The 21,005-nt window shown below is 37.4% G+C and overlaps 1 long non-coding RNA gene across 1 annotated transcript in view; it reads right to left on the bottom strand.

Moving 5' to 3' along the window:
- Nucleotides 1-418: 418 nt before the first annotated feature.
- Nucleotides 419-21,005, bottom strand: part of LOC116665867 — a 136,043-nt gene continuing 115,456 nt past the window's right edge. Inside the window, exon 4 of the long non-coding RNA XR_004322618.1 lies at nt 419-859. This is a non-coding gene — a long non-coding RNA (uncharacterized LOC116665867). The remainder of the gene's footprint in view (nt 860-21,005) is intronic.

Here is a 21,005-nt window from a genome sequence, read left to right as displayed (position 1 = left end):
GCCAATAGGCGCATGAAAAAATGCTCAATATTGCTAATTATTAGAGAAATGCAAATCAAAACTACAATGAGATATCACCTCACACTAGTCAGAATGGCCACCATTCAAAAGTGTACAAATGATAAATGCTGGAGAGGGTGTGGAGAAAAGGGAACTTTCCTACACTGCTGGTGGGAATGTAGTTTGGTGCAGCCATTATGGAAGAAAGTATATAGATTCCTCAAAAAACTAAAAATAGACTTAACATATGATCCAGCAATCCCACTCCTGGGCACATATCCAGAGGGAAATTTAATTTGAAAAAATACATTTACCCCAATGTTCATAGCAGCACTATATACAATAACCAAGATACGGAAGCAACCTAAATGTCCAATGATAGATGACTGGATAAAGAAGTTGTGGTATAAAGACATTGTGCTATACATCAGAAATTGACACATTGTGACTGCACTTCAATACTTAAAAAAAAACTTAAAAAATCACATATATAATCTGATTTTAAATGACAGACTTTGCTATCTGAAACTTTATGAAATTGAAAATAATAAAAATAACTACCAGTATCAAATATACCTGCATTCCAACATAAACAAACCTTTCTCATTTATCTATCTGATACACACATCAGTTTATCTTTTTAAAATTTCATTATACATTTTTTTTGTATTCTTACATGAACAACAACAACAAAAATAATTACAGAGACTTTCCTTCTTCCAGGTTCTCCATTTGAATCAAATCATGGCTGGCATTTTATCACTTGCTTGGTTGCATCACACCCCCCTCACAGGCATCTGATTACAGGAGTACTCAAACTGACATCAACATGCAGACTCCAGGGAGGAGAGCCTGAGACCTGAGAACAGAAAATTAGATGATTAGTGCTTTCTTTCAGCCTTGGCAGTGCCACTTTTGATGAAGGACTGAAAATTCTTTGTTAAACCCTCTTTTTGATTCATTTTGATTAAACCAGAACATTTTTATAGTGAAATGTTTATACATCACCTAGAGCCAGAAAGACTGACTGCCTTATCAACTGTAAACCTGGATGGAAACAGATAGCAACAAGAATGTTGACTTGCAATTTTAGGAGATAAAGGCAAATTTTTAAGAGTTTGATTTTTTGTGCTCTCACAGTTACTTAAAAAATAAATTAAAATTCTCTTTGAAATAATAACAAGATCTCATGTGAGGCTTCTGCACTGTCATAGAAAACTAGCATTAGAGGCAAATATACTTGGCTCTCAGGATTTTGGAAACCAGAACACAGATAGTGGTTTAATTAGGACAGCTCTCCTAATTTGAGCTAGAGTTATGACAAGTACTTTTAATTTAAATTACTCAGCAGGACTACTGTATCATAACAACTATGTCAAGGGCTTATGTTCCAGTCCTAAAATTGGCTAAGATCTTTAAATTGCCAAATAAGTCAGCCTCAGAGGGACCATATTGCTTTGAAAGAGAGTTATGTGGAGATTTTGAAGTGTCAAAAATGAATGAGAGGTAGCTTAAAGAAGATATCTGAATTGGTATATGTATCACCCCCCCCATTTCTATCTAGTTACTAGACAGTTGATTGTCATTCCTAAAGTATAAACTGCTTTCAATAATGAGATTTTAAAATTAACTGTCGAGTGTGTTTACAGCCTTTTAATAGTGTCAGTGTATGACAAAGGTGAGTTAGGAGAAGATGAGCCAAGTCCTGAAGCCCAGGGGACTCCTGGCCTGTACTATTGCCCTTTGGCTTTCCCATTTATTTTTCTGCACACGAATACCCTGCTGACCTTGGATGAGACATATCTGAAATATACTGGGGAGAAAGAGATGAGAACTGGGCAGCTGAATTCTAATTTGGTCTCTGCCACTTATTACCTCTGGCTTTTTGGCTATTACCTCTAGCATCCAATTGCAGTGCCCTCTTCCCTGAATAAGGGCTTTTCATGCAGAGGCCCTAAGAACGATTCCTTAATTCTTCAGCATCAGTGCAACAGAGATGAAGAGTCAGATAATTATCTGCAGCTTCTACAGTGCAGTGCTCTCCTCAGTGTGTCTATTAACTGGAGGTTGCAATCGGAATGGTAAGCAATACCCACGTTTATATACATAGTGATCATTAACTATGAATATATACTTTGGGCTGCAGTAGCAGTTTAATAGTTTCAGAGCCATTTATTAAATTGGCTTCATGTATTTTCATAGTCATGAATTTAAAGAGTTATATTTTTAGAGGATTTTCACAAACTGAAAATGATTTGCAATCACATTAATGGGAAGAAGTAAATTGAAGATGCTCAGGTGAAGAGTTTAACACAAGGAAGCATTTGATTTTTATGCTTATAGTAAATGAGTTTAGGGTATCATTTGAAGTTAAAGTTTCTGTGTGTGCTTTTTGTCAGGTTTTGCTTCTTATAATTAATTTTTGAAACATTTCTAGGAACTATAACTATGTTAAAGTTTTTGTGTTCTTTACTGACTATTTTGCTAACAAAGTCACTAAAGTGTATAAACATTCATGTTAGTGCTGAGAGCCATGCTGAACAACTGGAAGAGGTTGCTATCATATTTGTATTGCTTTTAAATTCTGATGAAGTTGATTGCATGATTATTGTGTTTAATTACCTCATGATCTCAATCACTACCTTTGCAGCTATTGCTTAAATAACTAGACCACTAATGTGGCCATGCTGCTTTAAATAACCATAACATTGTCAGATAGGCAGTCTCAAATCAATGTGAGATGATCAAAAGAGCACACAACTATATAAATCTTGGGAGATGTGTGTGTGTTTGTGAGTATTGGTTGGTTTGGGTGTATTTAAGAAATGGGCAAGGTTTAGGTTTTGAGAGAAGTGTGAGAAACCTATTCTGTTCATTCACTTCAGTAATCCCATGATATCAGAGTTGAAGCCAATACATCTTACTTCTAAGAGAAGAAAAAATTTTGATGTCATTATTTTTATTCGCTTTCTTTTTTTGAAAACAAGAGTAAAAATACAATATATAGTCTCTCCCTATTAGACATTGTTACCACAGGATCAAGAAAACCATCCTCAATCACTTGGAGGCAGTTTTTTAATTCTGACATTTGGTGTCAGGGGAGAAAAGTGTCCGTGATTGCCAAAAGCGGAATCTTTCTTTATTATTAAACAGCAGTAACAGGAAAAAACTATATTTATAGTTAGTGGGCTCTAACATTCTGGGATTAGCAAATACAAGCAGAGGTTAGGGGAAAAGGTATGGAGGGTCAGTCTGTCCCAGGAAGTCAGGAAGCTCATCTTGGGGAAGGGGGGTTAGAGTGCCAGGGTTCTACCTGAGGGCTGGCTTGTGCTTGGTGAAGAAGAGTGTAATCTCCATGGCATCATTCAAAGATCCTTTATACCCGTGCCCTGAGGAATGGGATTTATGCTCTTTATCAGAGAATTTTATATGGTCTGAAAAATTCAGGCTTTCTCCAGGTGGGCAGGAGCAAGAGAGAAGCAACAAGAAGAGAGGTGCAGACAGCACAGATGACCAAGTTAATGGGTCTGAGAGTAGCAGCCCTGTAGAAGAGTACGTGGGTGAACCCGAGCTCTTTCAGGAGGGAAGAGGGCACCTAAGAGCCTTGACGTCCTGGTGTTTTCACTGGACAGTAATTTGGATCCAAATATACTGGAACTAATATCTCTATTTTTAATGATCTTTTTTTTTTTTTCCTTACGCTTTCTGCTCCTTAGCTCCTTAACCATATATGTATTTTTTGGTTTTTGTAACTTGGGGAATCCAAGGCTAACATTATTACTATTGCCACTCTCCCAATTTTTCAGTCAATATTTCAAAATTTCCAACTGGAAATTTTGTCAATTTCAATAGTAATACAATTTTTCTTGCTTCTGAAATTGATAATTTTTATATCATTTTAAATTTTTCTTGCCTTTATTGTGCTGACTTTAAACATTCATTAAAATGTTGAGTACAAATGATGTTCATGGGCAACTATGTCTTATTCATAAATATAAAGGTAATTCTTTTAATATTTAATTATTATATATGTTTGTTGAACTTTTTTTTAAATGCCCTTTATAAAGTTAAGTGAGTCCTCTTCCATTCTTAATTTTTACCCTTAATGGATGATGGATTTTTGCACCTATTTTTTCTACATCTAATAACATGGTATTATATTTTCTCAGATAATATGTTGCTATAGATAAATTCATTGATGTATTTTTCTAAGGTTAAAGGATTTTGAATTCTCATGATCTCTATTTGTTAGAATTGAATAGAAATTGCTACATATTATAAACAATAACTTATTGAGAGTTTTTACATTTATATTCATAGGTAGGATTGTTTTATTATTTTCCTTTCATGAACTATTTTCATACAGTTTTGGATCAGTGCCACGCCAGCCATGTAAACTGAATTGGTAGATTTCTTATTTTTCCTATATTTGGGAAATATATATCAAGGGTTATTTATTTAGAACACATAGCTGGATTTTTTTTTTTTTCATTTTGAAAATTTTTGTCTTTTAACTGAAAACCTTAAATGATTATTAGAATTGATATTTCATGTTGGGATTTATTTCTTCTGTAGATTGTGGAAGTTTTCAAAATCATGATTCTCCTTGGCTCTGCTTTTCCCTCTTTCTTGGCTTCTACTGGATAAATTGGATGTCCTTTACTATCTTTTAAATCTTTTGTCTGCTAGGTTGGAAGTTAGACATTTTTATCGGTATATTTAAGTAAAAGTTTTGATTATAACAAAAATAAGATATATAATGTAATTAATTGCAAAGGGAAGTATTAGTCCAATATGCAGATTTTTAAAGAAAATATTTAAAATTTGGTTTCACTGAATTAATTGAAACATTCCTACACTGAAGATGTTGAAGACAAATGAGAAGAGGATTTATGAAGACCGTCCCCGTGGGAAGAGCTGCTAGTGCACTGTGACTCCGTGCCCACGTCCAGGAGAGAAGGGAGTGGTACAGCATGATCTCTTCTCCAGCTTTAAGGGGAGACAGGAGGAAGGCAGCTGCCTCCTGTTTGGGAAAAGGGGAGGAGGAGAGAGATGGGGCAGCCAGTGATCTTGTGGCAGAGGAAAATCAAGCTGTCATGGCAGTGAGTGTGCTGGGAGAAGAGGTGTGGGTTTCCTCTGACACCCGTGTAGGCCACCTGTGAAGGGTGCTGGTGTGAGGGTTGTCTTAGCTGCTATCAGATAAGGTCTGACTGAAAGCAAATTCTGTCAAAAAGTGGCAGAAATAAAATCACTGGGTTCCCGGCGGGCTGCCACATCAAGGGAACTGAAGGTCAAGAGGCCCCAAGGACTGAGATCTCTAAAGAAGCCACAGAAGTGCTTGTGTGACATTCATTTTGGACACAGTGGCATTCAAATAAGGGTAGTCCAGATTCCCTCATCTGACCTCAAAACCCTCCTGGCAAGTGGTGGAGGAATCTGTCCAGTTGACTGCCATGTTCAGGGAGAGAATCAGCAAGAACTAACATGCAAACTGCACTCTCTCACTCTGAAGACCAGCAGCCCCGGCACAACAGGCTCCAGCTGGAGGATAGGGGGAGAAGTGTTACCTTTGAAAAGAGTTGGAGGATTTCATCATTAGACTGGATTAGACATTCTATGTATAAAAATGAGACTCTGCATAGACAGAGAAGTTTCTGTTACTTCGGTGAGATCAGAAAGTCATGGAACAAATTAGTCCCCTGCAGTATAGGTCTGCTTGTGCTCCATGAATTGTTTGATTTGTGTTCTAGTTAAAATACTCAATTTCTATTATTTAGTAGCCGTCCTTACATTTTTAGCGTGCGTGCCTGAGAGCGCATATCTCTACCCTCCTCCTGACCAACACTATGATGTTAGAACTAGAAGTTTCTAACAAATTCTTTTAACTTCATTATGTAAAATTTTAGCATAATCCTATATGCTAATTGTTTACCTTTATAACTTCTGAGTTTGCCCTTCTTATTTAAGACAGCTTTTCCCTCACAAATGTACTAATATTCTCCTAGGTCTTCTCCTAATGTTTTTATATACAGTAGTTTTTAACTTTTAGATTATTGATCTATCTGGAAAATTTTTCTGCGTACAAAACGTAGTAGGATGTTTAATTATATATTTTTCTTCTAAATAGATTACCAGTGGTCTCCATCCCATTTATTTCAGAATCCGCTGTTTGCCCAAAGATGTGTACTTCCCACATTTATCATGTATTTTGATGTCTGCCTGTTCTGTTTCTTGATTCTTTATTCTCTCTTCTGTTGCTGCTTTTCCTATACTATTTTTATATTTGTTTAGCTATCTCTACCCTCTAATTTTTTTTTCATTTTTTTAGAGGGGAATCCTGGCAGATTCCTTCTTCCACATGAAATTCAAAATAATAGTATAAAGTTCCAAGAAGATCTCATTGACATTCCAGTTGAAGATGTATTAGATTTGTATGTTAACTTTTGATCTACTTATATTTTTATTTAGTTTTCCCATTTAGGGACATAGGCCATCTTTCATTCATTTAGGTCTTTTTTCTGTACTGTATAGAATTTTTTTTTCTCCCATGGCTGCCTTACTTTCGCTGTTGTTATTGAATTCACTCCCAGCTATTGTACAGTAGTATTGTATCTAATGTACAGCTATTATTGCTCTTGCAATGAGATTTTTCCACATGCAGCCGTTTGATAATACAAATTCTAGGAAGCAACCTTTAGAAAATCTCCTGGGAGACTTAGGTCCAGATGTGCTGGGGGCACAGCCAAGAGTAGGTGTGAGCCTCTTTTGTGCAGTGTGGCAAGTGCTGAGCCATTGTGAGAACACAGGGCAACCTGTCATTTATTCCTGCCACAAAGTGGAGGATAAGACATGGAGTGCTTACTGAGTGCTTACTATTAAGTGCCAGGAACTGCTCTAGGATCCTATAGTAAGCAAAGCAGACAACAACAACAAAAAAGCCTTTGGCTTTATTTAATTTATTTTTTAGTGAAAGAGACAGATAATAAGTAAATTACATACTATGTGATATACTAAAAACTCAGGAGAAAAATAAACCAAAGAGAAGTAAGAAGTGCTGGAATGAGCTGAAGTTTCAGGTTGGGAGCATCATCTAAAGGGGAGAAGAGCACTAAGAGAGGATGCAAGCCAGAATGTGGACTGAGAGACCTGGTCAGGCAGTGAGTTGTAGGTGCTAGTAATGATAGTGAGCTGGAAAGTCACAGGAGAGATTTCAGCAGAATAGTAAAATGATATGACTTTGTTTAACTGTATTCTTTCAGCTCTGGGTTGAGAATAGACTAAAAAGAGGTGGTCTATAAAGAAGCTGTGGTATACGTATACAGCAGAATACCACTCAGCCATAAAAAATAATAAAAATAATGCCATTTGCAGCAACATGGATGGACCTGGAGATTGTCATACTAAGTGAGGTAAGCCAGAAAGAGAAAGAAAAATACCATATGATATCACTTCTATGTGGAATCTAAAAAAAAAAAAAAAAAAAAAGACAAATGGACTAACTTATAAAACAGAAGAAGACTCACAGACATAGAATACAAACTTATGGTTACCAGAGAGGGAAAGGGGTAGGAAAGGATAAATTAGGAGTTTCAGATTTGCAGATACTAACTACTATATATAAAATAGATAAACAATACATTTATACTGTATAGCATAGGAAACTATATTCAATATCTTGTAGTAACTTTGGTGAAAAAGAATATGAAAATGAATATATGTATGTTCATGTATGACTGAAACATTATGCTGTACACCAGAAACTGACATATTGTAAACTGACTATACTTCAATTTTCATATATATTTAGTTCAGTGCACATAAAATTAAAAAAAGAAAAAATTTAAAATACTGGTAAATAAAAGTTATTTCCAAGAAAAAAAGAGCTAGTTTGACTCAGGTAGAAGATGGCAGGAAGGGAGGGAATTCTGGGGCTATTTTGTAGGTAGAATAGGAAAGATCTGCTGACTGAATGAGCAAAAGTGTGACAGAAACAGAGGAGTCAGGGATGACACGATTGCTTTTTGTCAGAACATCTGGAAAGATATAATTATTTACCTAGATGGTGAATGCTGTGGAACAAGTAGATTTTGGCATTGACAGGTGTCAGGAGCTCAGTTTTGGACATGCTATTTAAGAGACACCTATTACAAAAAGTAGATACTGAGTTAGTGGCTATTGAGTGTGGATGCTAGGGACCAGGAAAGGTGATAATAGATGTGGGAATCATCATAATATAGGTGAGATTCAAAACCATGAACCTGGAGATCACCTAGGAAGTCAGTATAGAGAGATTAGAGAATCAAGGACTGATGAGACATGGAGTGCTCTGACATTTAGGAGTCAGGAGGAAAGAAGCATTCAGCAAAAACACTGAGAAGAAGCCAGAAAGGTAGAAGAAAACCTAGCAGCTATATTGTGCTGTAAGCTCAGTGAGGCACTTGCATCAAAGAGGAGAGCGTGATTAATTGCAGCAAATGCTGCTGAAAAGTCAATTAAGATGAGAAATGGAATCAACCATTGTCTTTGGCATGTGGAGTTGATTGATGACTTTGATAAGAGCAGTTTTGGTGAAATGGTGTAGGAGCAAATTCACTGGAGTGAATTCAGGAATTCAGTGAGAAAAACTGAAGACAGAAAATATAGATGATTCACTTAAGGAGGCAGAGTTCAAGGCATAGGAGAGATATGAGACAGGAATTAGAAGAGAAGGAGGATAAAGGGAGGCTTTTATTGAGATAGGGGAAATTATAACAGGTTTGTACGTTTGGGAGAATCAACCACAAGAGAGGGAAAAATCAATGTTGCAGGAAACAGAGGAAGAGAATAGGTGGAGGGTGTCTTTGAGCAAGTGAAAAGGAATTGCATTTAATTTAGAAGTGAAGGTTTGGCATTGGCTACAAGCAAAGACATGAGTAGACACTACGGACACAGTTGCAGGCAAGTGGGTAGATGTGGTGGTAGGAACTTGGGGAATTTTTCTTCTGATTGCTTCAGTTTTTTGTTGAAATAGAAACCAAAGTCATTTAGAGAAAATAAGTATGTGGAAAGATGTGTTGGAGGTTTGTAGATAGAGGAAAATGAATGAGGTGGTTCACAGAAGGAGGACTCCTCCAGCCCCTGGCTCTGGGTAAGAGATAAAACATTTGATTGGCCTCCCCAAATCACTTTCTTCTCCTTTGTTACAGTTAGCCAGTTTTCAGCCAGACACATGATTTTACCGAACAGGACGGCCTTCTTTGCAGCTAGGCATGGCTCTTTGTCTGCATTTAGTCAATGGGAACAGATGGAAATGTTGCTTATGATTTCTGAAAAACGTCCTGAAGACAGAGGGGTGGAATTTCTTTCTCTCTTCCTGCTTTCTGTTGTTCAGATGGCGGATGTGATGCCAGGCTGGTGAGTAGCCTAACTGGACCATGATCTGATGGGTCCAGGGTTCTTAGAAATCAGAGCCCAAAGCAGGTTCAACTTCATTATTGGTGAGTGAGAGTAAAAGGGAAAGTGAGGCTAGGAAGGAGGAAAAGCAAACACAAGGCGGTGTTTCTGAGTCAACCACAGCTTCAGGAGAAAACATAACTGGTTCCACAGTCACGGGGAAGTCTGTAAGGGACAGGACAGGAGCCATCTATCTGCCAGCCTCTTGCTATTTTCTGTCTCTTCCTGGCCTCACTTCTCACCTTGGGGTGATCACCGCCCCCCCCTTCTGGGCTGTCCTCCCTGGCTCCTCCAGGTGGGGGGCTGGAGAAGCCAGAGCCTCAGGGAGTCAGGTCAAGTCAGCCATGGGCAGTGGCGCTGCCCGGTGCTTGCTGCATGGGCCTGGTGGAGCCCTGCCAGCCTGTGCCCTTATCCCAGAGGCGGATAAGAAGGTAGGGAGTGGCGACGAGGGCTCTCTCGTGGTAGGAACTTAGTGACTTGCTGCTGGTACTGCTGTGGCCAGGAACCAGGGCACAGACCTCTGGGCTCTTATTTTTACTTTGCTACCGTCAACTAGAGAGATCAAGGGGAAATAACTTAAGTCTCCATTTCTTCATCTATTTCAAGTAAATGCTTTGGGGGGTAAGTAAAAATGGCTGGAAATAATACTCAGAATCATTCTTGTTACCTGTGATTCGGAAGGTTCACATACCTTCAAAGTCTAATTCCTTTGGGTCATATATTTATCTTATAGTGTATTATTAATAAATACTTTGGAAAATAGCCACAGAAGAGAGAGGATGCTAGATCCCAGACTCTTAACTGTTCTTGGCAGTGAGTCTAGTTGACTATCAAAGGGTCCAATAAGTATCAAACAGTTCACAGTCTTAAAACGCTGCGGCACAGTCAGAGAGGTCACCATATCCTGCTGATGAAACTGACTCTAACTCCATCATCAAATGGGGAAAGGGCTTTTTAAATATTCTATTTTGCAATTTGTTGAAACATGTAAATGGAAAAGACTTCCTCTCCATCTTTATTCACTTTCTAACCTATTCTGAAGGCTGTACATAAATAGCTAAACCAACCGATTCTAAACCGATTGACGGTGGAAAGAAGAAGGAGCCAGTCCCACGTCCCCCCCGTAAAATTGGCCAGTGGCCAGTGAATGGTCAAGAGAATGAGGGATGGCGGGGGCACCTAGGCTCCGCCTGAAGAGTAAGACAACTAGGGCTTGCCCAGGCTTTGAAGAAAGGACACACGTCAGATAAGGTGGCAGGTTGGTAACAGTGTGACATTACTATTTAAAATGGTTTCAAGATGGGGAAGGAGAAATCAATTAATCTGGCCTGTGTGGTCTGGATGCAAAAGGCTGATATCCTGTCAGTATTGCTTTAGGCTCCCTGGAGAGACATTTTGGCTCTGGGCGGAGAGCTGTTGTTGACCTTACTCTTCTAACATTCAAAGGTTTAGAAAGAAAACTGACCAGAAAAAAAAGGGAAAGGCTAACCTACAAATTTGCAGGCCAGCATCTAATGAGTTTCTGTTTACTCTCATTAATGAAATGGAACTATGAAGTTTGGCTGAAAGATGACAAGAAACCCAAAATAAAAGTGGTTAAGCACAGTGGAAGTTTAATTTTCCTCTCACAAAAGTCCAGAGGTGGAGACCCAGGGCTGATACGGATATTAGTGGTCCATAATATTAGGGAGATGGGATCCTTCTATCTTCCTGTTTTGCCATATATGGCAAAGGTTTGCATGGACCAATACTGCTGCTCTAATTAGCTATAAAAATTACCCCAGACAACAGAGAAAAGCTCAGGAAAGTCATGAGCTATACCGCTCCCCTTTAGAGACATTTTCAAGAAGATGTCCACTATATATGTTCACATTCTTTTCCAGACTTCATCACCTGGATACACCTGGTTGAATGGTCAACCAGAAAGTATAATTTTTGTTTGGTGTTTCCATGTGCCCAGGTGAATTTTGGGATCCCTATTACATAGGAAGATGGTCATACAGGCCTCAGGGGGACAACTAGCAGCCTCTGTCACAATCATCGGGGCCCCTGCATATGGTTTTCCAAGTCATTTTATAATTTTGAACAAGATATTTGTATTGTCATCTTTAAATTTTAGTTTAATATTAAAATTTATCTCTTATAAATAATATTTGTCTTTTATTCCTTTAACATAATCTAATTGAGCAGTACAGAATTAAGAATACAATTTCATACAGATTTTTTTACAGTTTCTTCTGGGAATCTGAAAGTCCTGGATTTCCCAGTCTCTCATCAGTGGTCTGAAGAAAAACTGCCTAACAGGGAAGTGAACCAGGACAAGGGGTGAGGAGAGCCAGAGAATGGGTGTGGAGGTGTGAGCACATCCCTCGAGTCATCCTCCAAGCCAGTTCCTGCCCTGTATTCTCTTTAATTTTCTTTTTTTTTTTAAATTGAAGTAAATCAACTATGATTTACAATGTTGTGTTAGTTTCAGGTGTACAGCATAGTGATTCAGATATATACGTATATACATATTCTTTTTCAGATTCTTTTCCAATACAGGTTATTATAAGATACTGAACATAGTTCCCTGTGCAAATCAGGACGTCCTTGTTGTTTATCTGTTTTACATACAGTAGTGTCTATCTGTTAATCCCAAACTCCTAATTTATCCGTCTTCCCTCTTTCCCTTTTGGTAATCATAAGTATGTTTTCTATGTCTGTGAGTCTATTTCTATTTTGTAAATCAGTTTATTTGTATCACATTTTTAGATTCCACATATAAATTATGTCATATGATATTTATTCTACTCTGTCTGACTGACTTCACTTAGTATGATAATCTCTAGGTCCATCTATGTTGCTGCAAATGGCATTATTTCATTCTTTTTTATGGCTGAGTGATATTTCATTGTATATATACACAACTCCTTTATGCAGTCATCCATCAATGGACACTTATGTTGCTTCCATGTCTTGGCTGTTGTAAATAGTGTTGCTATGAACATTGAGGTTCATGTATCTTTTCAAATTAGAATTTTTGTCTTTTCCAGATATATGCCCAAGAGTGGGATTGCTGGATCATATGGTAAGTCTATTTTTAGTTTTTTAAGGAATCTCCATACTCCGTCATATATTTTCACTTCCATTTGACAGGAAACTCTTAAAGGAGGCTTACACCAGTATAAGTTAGGGTTATGAATCTGTGTACAAAAGAGTTCTGACAAATACATGGAGGTGGTAAGAATATAGTGAGTGAAATGGCTAGCACCTAGTGTAGTGTTTAAGAATTGATAACTATTCCTACTTTAAGTCTCTCAAATGAGGTTTTCCCAAGCAGTATTCCTTGTAAATAGACTTTTCTACAAAACTAATGATTCTATGAAAAATAGCTTGTTGAAGAGCATTGCCAATTACATCAATCTCCTGGGGCTACATTTTGTTAAAATCTCTCAGACACCTTGCAGATGAACCTGGTGACAGTGTTTAAAACCAATGTCCCCGATTTTATTTGCCCATGGCCACCACTTTCCCTCATGAACTTCTATTTTGAGGCATACAGTTTTAAAAAATTTGCTCTACAATTTCACCTGGAGGAAGATTCTAGGTCACAGGTCAAGGATAGTATTTATGTAATATTTAGACATTTTGTGGTTTTGGGGTTTGATTCCTTGATTAAGAAAAAGGGAAAATAAATAATCACCTAGACAATCTCATTCTTCATAAAGCCTAAGCCTAGTTAATATATTTTGCTGAACTTTGGAAATGAATGTCATAGCTGTTCAGATTTGTGACATATTAAAGAAGACTATTACTCTGGATAATGAACACCATGCTACATAAAGTCAGCTGGAAAGGTTAAGTTCATCACAAAATTGCCTGAAAGAGTCCAGTCAGCCTTTGGCTTAACTCTCATGCCAGAGTGCCAAGCTACATTTTGAAAAATAGCATAATTTCTTTTATGATCACTGGAATAATTCCTATATTTTAAAACAATTTAATTATATTTTCCATTTATTTCACAATGAGCCTGATATAAAGCAGGCAGAGAATCACTTGGGAATTAGAACATTTATTCTCATTTATATTCTTTTTCAGCTATTTTCTAAATATATATAGAGCTGAAAAAGGAAAGAAAATATAATAATTATAATCAACTGTATTGGGAACTACACCAGTTTAGCTCTTTTATTTGACAGTGGGTTATATAAAAGATTTCAAATATGGTACAAGGATGAGATTTGCAAGAAAAATGATAAAAAGACTATAAGCAGTATAGTGTCATTTCATAATTCAATCATTAAGAAATTCTTGGCAAAGTCCTTTTGCAGCAGAGGTATATTAAATAGTGGATTATCAGTTTCTTTAGGAAGCTGCAAGAGTTCCATCATCCGTTTTCAGAATCTGAGTATGGTACTCACCTCCTTTGAGTCTTTCTCCTCATCAACAAGGTCTACCCTGACCTCTCTGTATAAAACTGAAACATTGCCCAACCTCTGCATACTCTCTCTTCCAGCTTTACTTTTATTCTGAGGGCATGTGTCATGACGTAATTTGCTAAATAGCTTACTTATTATTGCTATTGTCTAGAGTACAAGCACTATGTAGGCATGGACATTTGTCTGTGTTGTTCACTGTTGTGTTCCAACTACTGAGAACAGTGCCTGACTCACAGGAAATGTTAATAAATACTTGATGCTTGAATGAATGAATGAACAGCGGGCATTATATAAATCCCTCTGCAATATTTCTTGCCCTCATGATTTCTAGAATCATCTGACACCAGCATTGCCTGGTGCATAAATCAGATCGTGCTTATGGAATAATGCCAGAGACCCACAGACAGCTGGAATATCTTCTCCAGCAATGCCTAAAGTTAAACCGTTGATGGGCTCCTTCTTTTCTTTTTCCTCCTCCTCCTTCTCTTCTTTGTTTTTAACTTAACAATTTTTAGGAGAGTGAGGTATTGTAAAATTGAAATATATTTCCATCCATGCCTAACATCTTGTTTGTTTTCTGAGGGGGAGGTGATTAGGTTTCTTCATTGATTTCCACTTGGAGGAGGTAACGGGGATTGAACCCAGGACTAGGGGAAAAAACCATAGGACCTCTTGGTTGCTGAGCATGCACTTTACCACTTGAGCTATACCCTTCCCCCGATGCCTAGCATCTTAATGAGAATCACTACCCATTGTTTCTGCTGTTACCACCTGGATCCAAGTCAGAGGCATCTCCTCCGTGGATTATTGGAACATCATTCTAACTGGGCTGTCAGCTTCTACTGTCACTGCTCTCAAGTCTCTTCTTAGCATGACAACAGAATAATCCTTTTACGATTATAACAGAGTATGGGTCTCCTATGCTCAAAACCTCCAGTCGGCTCCTTATTTCTCTTTTTAAAAGCCTGAGTATGTGTCCTGTCGGACACAGCCTCATGTAACCTGTGACTTCATCTTCTACACTTCCTCCTGCTCACCATGGCCTCCTTACTGTCCTTCAAACACACCTTAGGATGCTGGCATCATCTGTTTCCCCTCTGCTCTTTATCCACATGTTGCCATGGCTAACTCCTTGCCTCCTTCACAATTTTGCTTATACCTTGCTTTCTCATTGAGTCCTACCCATACGACCCTTTTAAAATTTGTAACCCCCATCACCACTCTGAAATCCATTTCCTCTACTCTACTTTTTAAAATCTTTTCCATAGCACTTGTTAACTTTTAACATTGTATAGAATACATTTATTTATTATGTTTACCATTTATTGTCTCCTTTTACCAGGATGTGGATTCCATGAGGGCAGAGATCTTTGTTACTTGGGGGTACTGGTGGACCCCAAATACCTAGAACAGTACCTGGCACATGACAGATACTCAAATCATATTTTTAGAATGAAAAGATATGTTAGATTTCATCTGTGAAGGACAAGAAAATATTCGCAAATTATAGAAGTCTTGGATACCTCACAATGATGGGCAATGCCTGGGGAAAAAAACCATAAAGGGTGAAGGAGCTGTATTACACCTGGCCTGTCAGCAGACTTTTGGGCCCATATGGCAAGAAGTTAATTTAGATTCTGAGCTTGTGATATGATCATCTGATCACTTACCAACTTCATCTTACCAACTCCCTATCACCTAGAAAGACGATAGACTATAGCAGGCTGAGTTTCCTGCAAGCTGCTATATAAAGGCATGGTTAGGATCCAGCTAGTGTTAAATATGCTTGTTCCCGATGTCTTCAAAACACTCAGATGTCCTCCGGTTACTGCCTTGTGCTGATGCCTTTTTTCTCAAAGTACACCCATAAGACAACCAGGAAGAGTGTATCAGACGTTTGCTGTGTCAGCACTAGACTACTGACTGCTGATAAGCCTGACAATAATTTGTGTCATGGACAAGCCTGCACCGGACACTGAGAGAGAAATGCCAAAGATCTTAATTGACATAACCAAGCCCCATACTCCTACAGAAACCTCTATAGTAGGCAGTATTTTGTCCAGAGAGGTATTAAGTGATAAGAAGAAAACTAAATTGAAAAGTTTCTATTTTCTGGAGGAGCTTTTGGGAGCTACTAATGGCAACTGTATTTGGACCTCTCTAAAAGGCTCTACTGAAACTATGTGAGGGATTTGTCCTAAACATTATGGAAGGGGTCTGCTGGTAAAGAAAACTATTAGCAGCAGTGGTTACTTCTAGAAATAGAGAGTTTGGGAGTAAAATGCAGATTTCACATTTCATGCATATTTATACTGCCTGAATGTTTGTGAGGCATTTCGGTTACTTAAAAAGAAGTTGTCGACATATTTTAATGGGAACTCAATAGCTGGTTTGTGCATCTTGAATTCTATGCAACAAATTATTTTTAAAAACCAGCATGAAACCTGAAGTTTTTATATTATTCAGTCTTGTGTCATGGACCCTAAAGGGAGGGTCATGATATATCTTATCTTATGTATACAGAGATCATTCTCATCTCAAAAATGGGCTGTGTCCCAAAATTTATTTACACTTCAGTTGTTTGGAACACAAAATGCATCTTTTTCCTTTTAGAATTAATTTTGAACAAATGGTTTTATTCTGTTATAATTCTCTATGTAACTCACAAATATATTCACATATAAATGAAGGAAAATGCTAATAAATCTTAAATTCTAAGTATATATTAGCCACATTTCAATGAAATGAAAGCTTTTCAGAGATCGGACTACACCTGCCTGTCTTCGTTCCTCTAAGCAGGATGGTGGGGTCATCCTTTCATCTGGTTCTCACTGTTGGGGAAGGCATCCAAGAACTCCAGCTTCCCTAAGATGCTAATTCTTGGACAGGAGGAAAGAGCCCTGGAGTGTGGGGCCAAGGCTCCAGGATAGCATGAGAATGAGGGGCAGAATGCAGTCCTGGGGATTTGAGAGGAATGAGAACCAGAGAGGTGGGGCCTGGGGGACACAGTGGAGCAATGGCAGAGTGGAGTGCACATTTCTTGACCCTTTATTTCTGTTTTTTTCACTGCTGCTCAGGGAGGCTTGTGTTTGTGGTTTAGGCAAATTCTAGGTCTATCACATGTGGATTTTAGAGCCCTGCTTTAGTTTGAAATAGCCATGATGATTCCATTCTCTTAGCAGACTGGTCTTGGGGTATTGAGAGGACCGAACATGGGGTACTACTGAAACACCTCCATGTTCTCTGCTAATTACAGACAACACTTAGCCTCTGATTTGTGACTTGGGTGCAGGGATTGAAATGAACATAATGGCCAAGTGTTTTTTCTGCAGGATTCTGGCATTCCCAAAGGGTGAAAAGATTTTTGAGAAAGTACCCTTTGTGAAGACTTTTTAAATATGAAGCATTTCTTAAAATTAGTTTGAAGTGAGAAGTATATAACCCAAAGACAAGCATGAAGTTATCACACTTCTACATATTTGTGACAGGAAAACCTTCTGGAGGTTGGCACTACTTAACAACTCTATTTTTATTAATTCTTATAGTTTCATAAAAATCTTCATTCCAGACTCTCTCCAAATGATATTGAAAATGCATGTTGATAACATATTTGAAGATTATAAAAATTGGGGAGTATTTTCATTTGAAACGCCAAGAAATACTCATGAACATTTTTTGTAAAACATACATTTAAATATATAAACTATGGCATTGATTTCTTTAATTGAACAAAACATTCATAAGACCATTTTTCAGACTGAAAAAGAAATCGAAAATTTGTAAATCCAGCGTTCTTCCCTGCAGAGATAAAACCTCAACATAATGATATGGTGATAACTTTCTCAATGTTTGGTAAGTTCAGTTGGAGTCAGAAGCAGAATGTTTATACCTTAAAAATTTACAAAGAAGCTGTAAGTGGAAACTCATGTTCACATGGCATTCTACTTAACAAATTCTTATGTGATAAATGCAGTTGGGGCAAAAAAGAAAAAAAATAATATGGAAAGAACACAAAATGTCTAGATTTCACATTTAGCAAATTTCACTGTCTTCTCCAGATTAGCATCAGATTGCCCCTCTGAGGACGCACAAGAAGGTGTTCTGCCTTACATTTTAGAACATTCAGTAGAAAGGGGAAAAAAAAAGATAAACACATTGAAAAGGCTAAAAAGATTTAATTATATTCATGGTATTTAGCTTACTTTGGAAAAGGAAAGGGAATTTTTAAAAAAATTCTCCTAATTCTACTTTAAAACTTTTTTTTTCCTGACAGAAGAGAAAATAATGCACTTATTCCAACTGGCTATAGAGTGCCTTTAGATTATTGTTTGTGTCTGATATTGAATAATTCACAAGGGACATCCTCCATGGTGATGACTCCTTTCCTTGTTGTTTGGAATAATGTTAACTCTCTCTTTTTTAAAATTTGATTTTATTGAATTATAGTCAGTTTACAATATTATGTCAATTTCCAGTATACAGCACAATTTTTCAGTCATACATGGACATACATATATTCATTGTCACATTCTTTTTCACCATGAGCTACCACAAGATCTTGTATATATTTCCCTGTGCTATACAGTATAATCTTGTTTATCTATTCTATATATACCTGTCAGCATCTACAAATTTCAAACTCCCACTCTGTCCCTTCCCACCCCTCCCCACACCGGCAGCCACAAGTTTGTATTCTATGTCTATGAGTTTTTTTTTTTTTTTTATGTTTAAGTTCATTTGTCTTCTTTTTTTTTTTTTTTTTTTTTTAAGATTCCACATATGAGCAATATCATATGGTATTTTTCTTTCTCTTTCTGTCTGACTTCACTTAGAATGACATTCTCCAGGAGCATCCATATTGCTGCAAATGGCATTATGTTGTCATTTTTATGGCTGAATAGTATTCCATTGTATAACTATACCACTTCTGCTTTATCCAGTCATCTACTGATGGACATTTAGGCTGTTTCCATATCTTGGCTATTGTAAATAGTGCTGCTATGAACATTGGGGTGCAGGTGTCTTTTTGAAGTAGGATTCCTTCTGGATATATGCCCAGGAGTGGGATTCCTGGGTCATATGGTAAGTCTATTCCTAGTCTTTTGAGGAATCTCCATACTGTTTTCCACAATGGCTGCACCAAACTACATTCCCACCAGCAGTGTAGGAGGGTTCCCTTTTCTCCACAGCCTCTCCAGCATTTGTCATTTGTGGACTTTTGAATGATGGCCATTCTGACTGGTGTGAGGTGATACCTCATCGTAGTTTTGATTTGCATTTCCTGATAATTAGTGATATTGAGCATTTTTTCATGTGCCTATTGATCATTTGTATTTCTTCCTTGGAGAATTGCTTGTTTAGGTCTTCTGCCCATTTTTTGGATTGGGTTGTTTGTTTTTTTCTTATTATGTCATATTAACTGCTTATATATTCTGGAGATCAAGCCTTTGTCAGTTTCATTTGCAAAAATTTTCTCCCATTCTGTAGGTTGTCGTTTTGTTTTACTTCTGGTTTCCTTTGCTGTGCAGAAGCTTGTAAGCTTCATTAGGTCCCTTTTGTTTATACTTGCTTTTATTTCTATTCCTTGGGTAGACTGCCCTAGGAGAACATTGCTGAGATGTATGTGAGATAATGTTTTGTCTATATTTTCTTCTAGGAGGTTTATTGTATCTTGTCTTATGTTTAAGTCTTTGATCCATTTTGAGTTTATTTTTGTGTACGGTGTAAGGGAGTGTTCTAGCTTCATTGATTCACGTGCTGCTGTCCAGTTTTCCCAACACCATTTGTTGAAGATACTGTCTTTATTTCATTGTATGTTCTTGCCTCCTTTGTCTAAGATAAGTTGACCAAAAGTTTGTGGGTTCATTTCTGGGCTCTCTATTGTTAGTCCAAACACAAATGGATTAAATCCATTGTACATGTAGACATACGCCAGTTTAGAATGATTTAAATTTTCAAAGCTTAAAATTCTTAAAACTATGGCTGGAATACCACTTTATTTCCCTTTGTTCTAGGAATGCTTCTCATCAAAAGACCAAGCAATGACCTGGCTTCAGCGTTTTCTACCCAGAGCTTGCAGGCTGTGTCACCCTCTCAGAGAGCTAGTGTGTTAAACCCAGACTACATACTCAAAACAGACCATGACTGATTCCTTCCAGAACACTCTCCTGGCCACCAGAAACTGCTGCTATTTTATATGAAAACAGAAAAATATTTTGCTCAGTTAGGCTAGGACTTACATAGTCAGCGTGCACACAGTGATTGCTTCTGGGAGACCGTCCTCTATCCATCAGGGAACTGCTGCACCTAAGGGCCAGCTGAACTGAAGAACTAGGCTCATGATTTTAGTTCCTGATCCTTTGCCCACTGCAAGACAGCATGTGCCTTCTCTTCTACATTTGTTCTTTTTAAAATTTTTTAAATTGAAGTATAGTTGATTTTCAATGTTATGTTAGTTTCAGGTGTACAGCAAAATGATTCTATATATGTATTTTTTTCTTTTCCAGATTCTTTTCCATTATAGGTTATTAAAAGATATTGAACATAGTTCCCTGCGCTATACAGTAGGTCCTTGTTGTTTATCTCTTTTACATACACTACTGTGTATCTGTTAATCCCAAACTCCTAATTTATCCCTCCCCTCCCTTCCCCTTTGGTAACCATAAGAGTGCTTTTTATAACTGTGTATGTGTTTCTGCTTTGTAATAAGTTCATTTGTATCATTTTTTAAAATTCCACATATAAATGATACCATATATTTGTCTTTAATTAAAAAAAGATACAAGCACCCCAATGTTCATAGCAGCACTATTTACAATAGCCAAGACATGGAAACAACCTACCTAAGTGTTCATGAACAGATGAGTGGATAAAGAAGATGTGATATAGCCATACATATATATATTTTTATATATATATATTACACACACACACACACACACTGGAATATTACTCAGCCATAAAAAGAATGAAATAATGCCATTTGTGGCAACATGGATGGACCTAAAGATTATCATACTAAGTGAAGTTTCAGACAGAGAAAGACAAATGTCTGCACTCATTCTTAAATTCCTGGCTGCGTTCTTCTGCATTTCAATCCTCATAATAATTCTGGGTGGCATTCTTATCCATGAAATGAACCATCTAAAGCTC

This window comes from Camelus ferus, chromosome 1 (assembly GCF_009834535.1).
Source record: "Camelus ferus isolate YT-003-E chromosome 1, BCGSAC_Cfer_1.0, whole genome shotgun sequence".
Taxonomy (NCBI): Eukaryota; Metazoa; Chordata; class Mammalia; order Artiodactyla; family Camelidae; genus Camelus; species Camelus ferus.
This window is presented reverse-complemented; position numbering and strand designations above follow the sequence as displayed.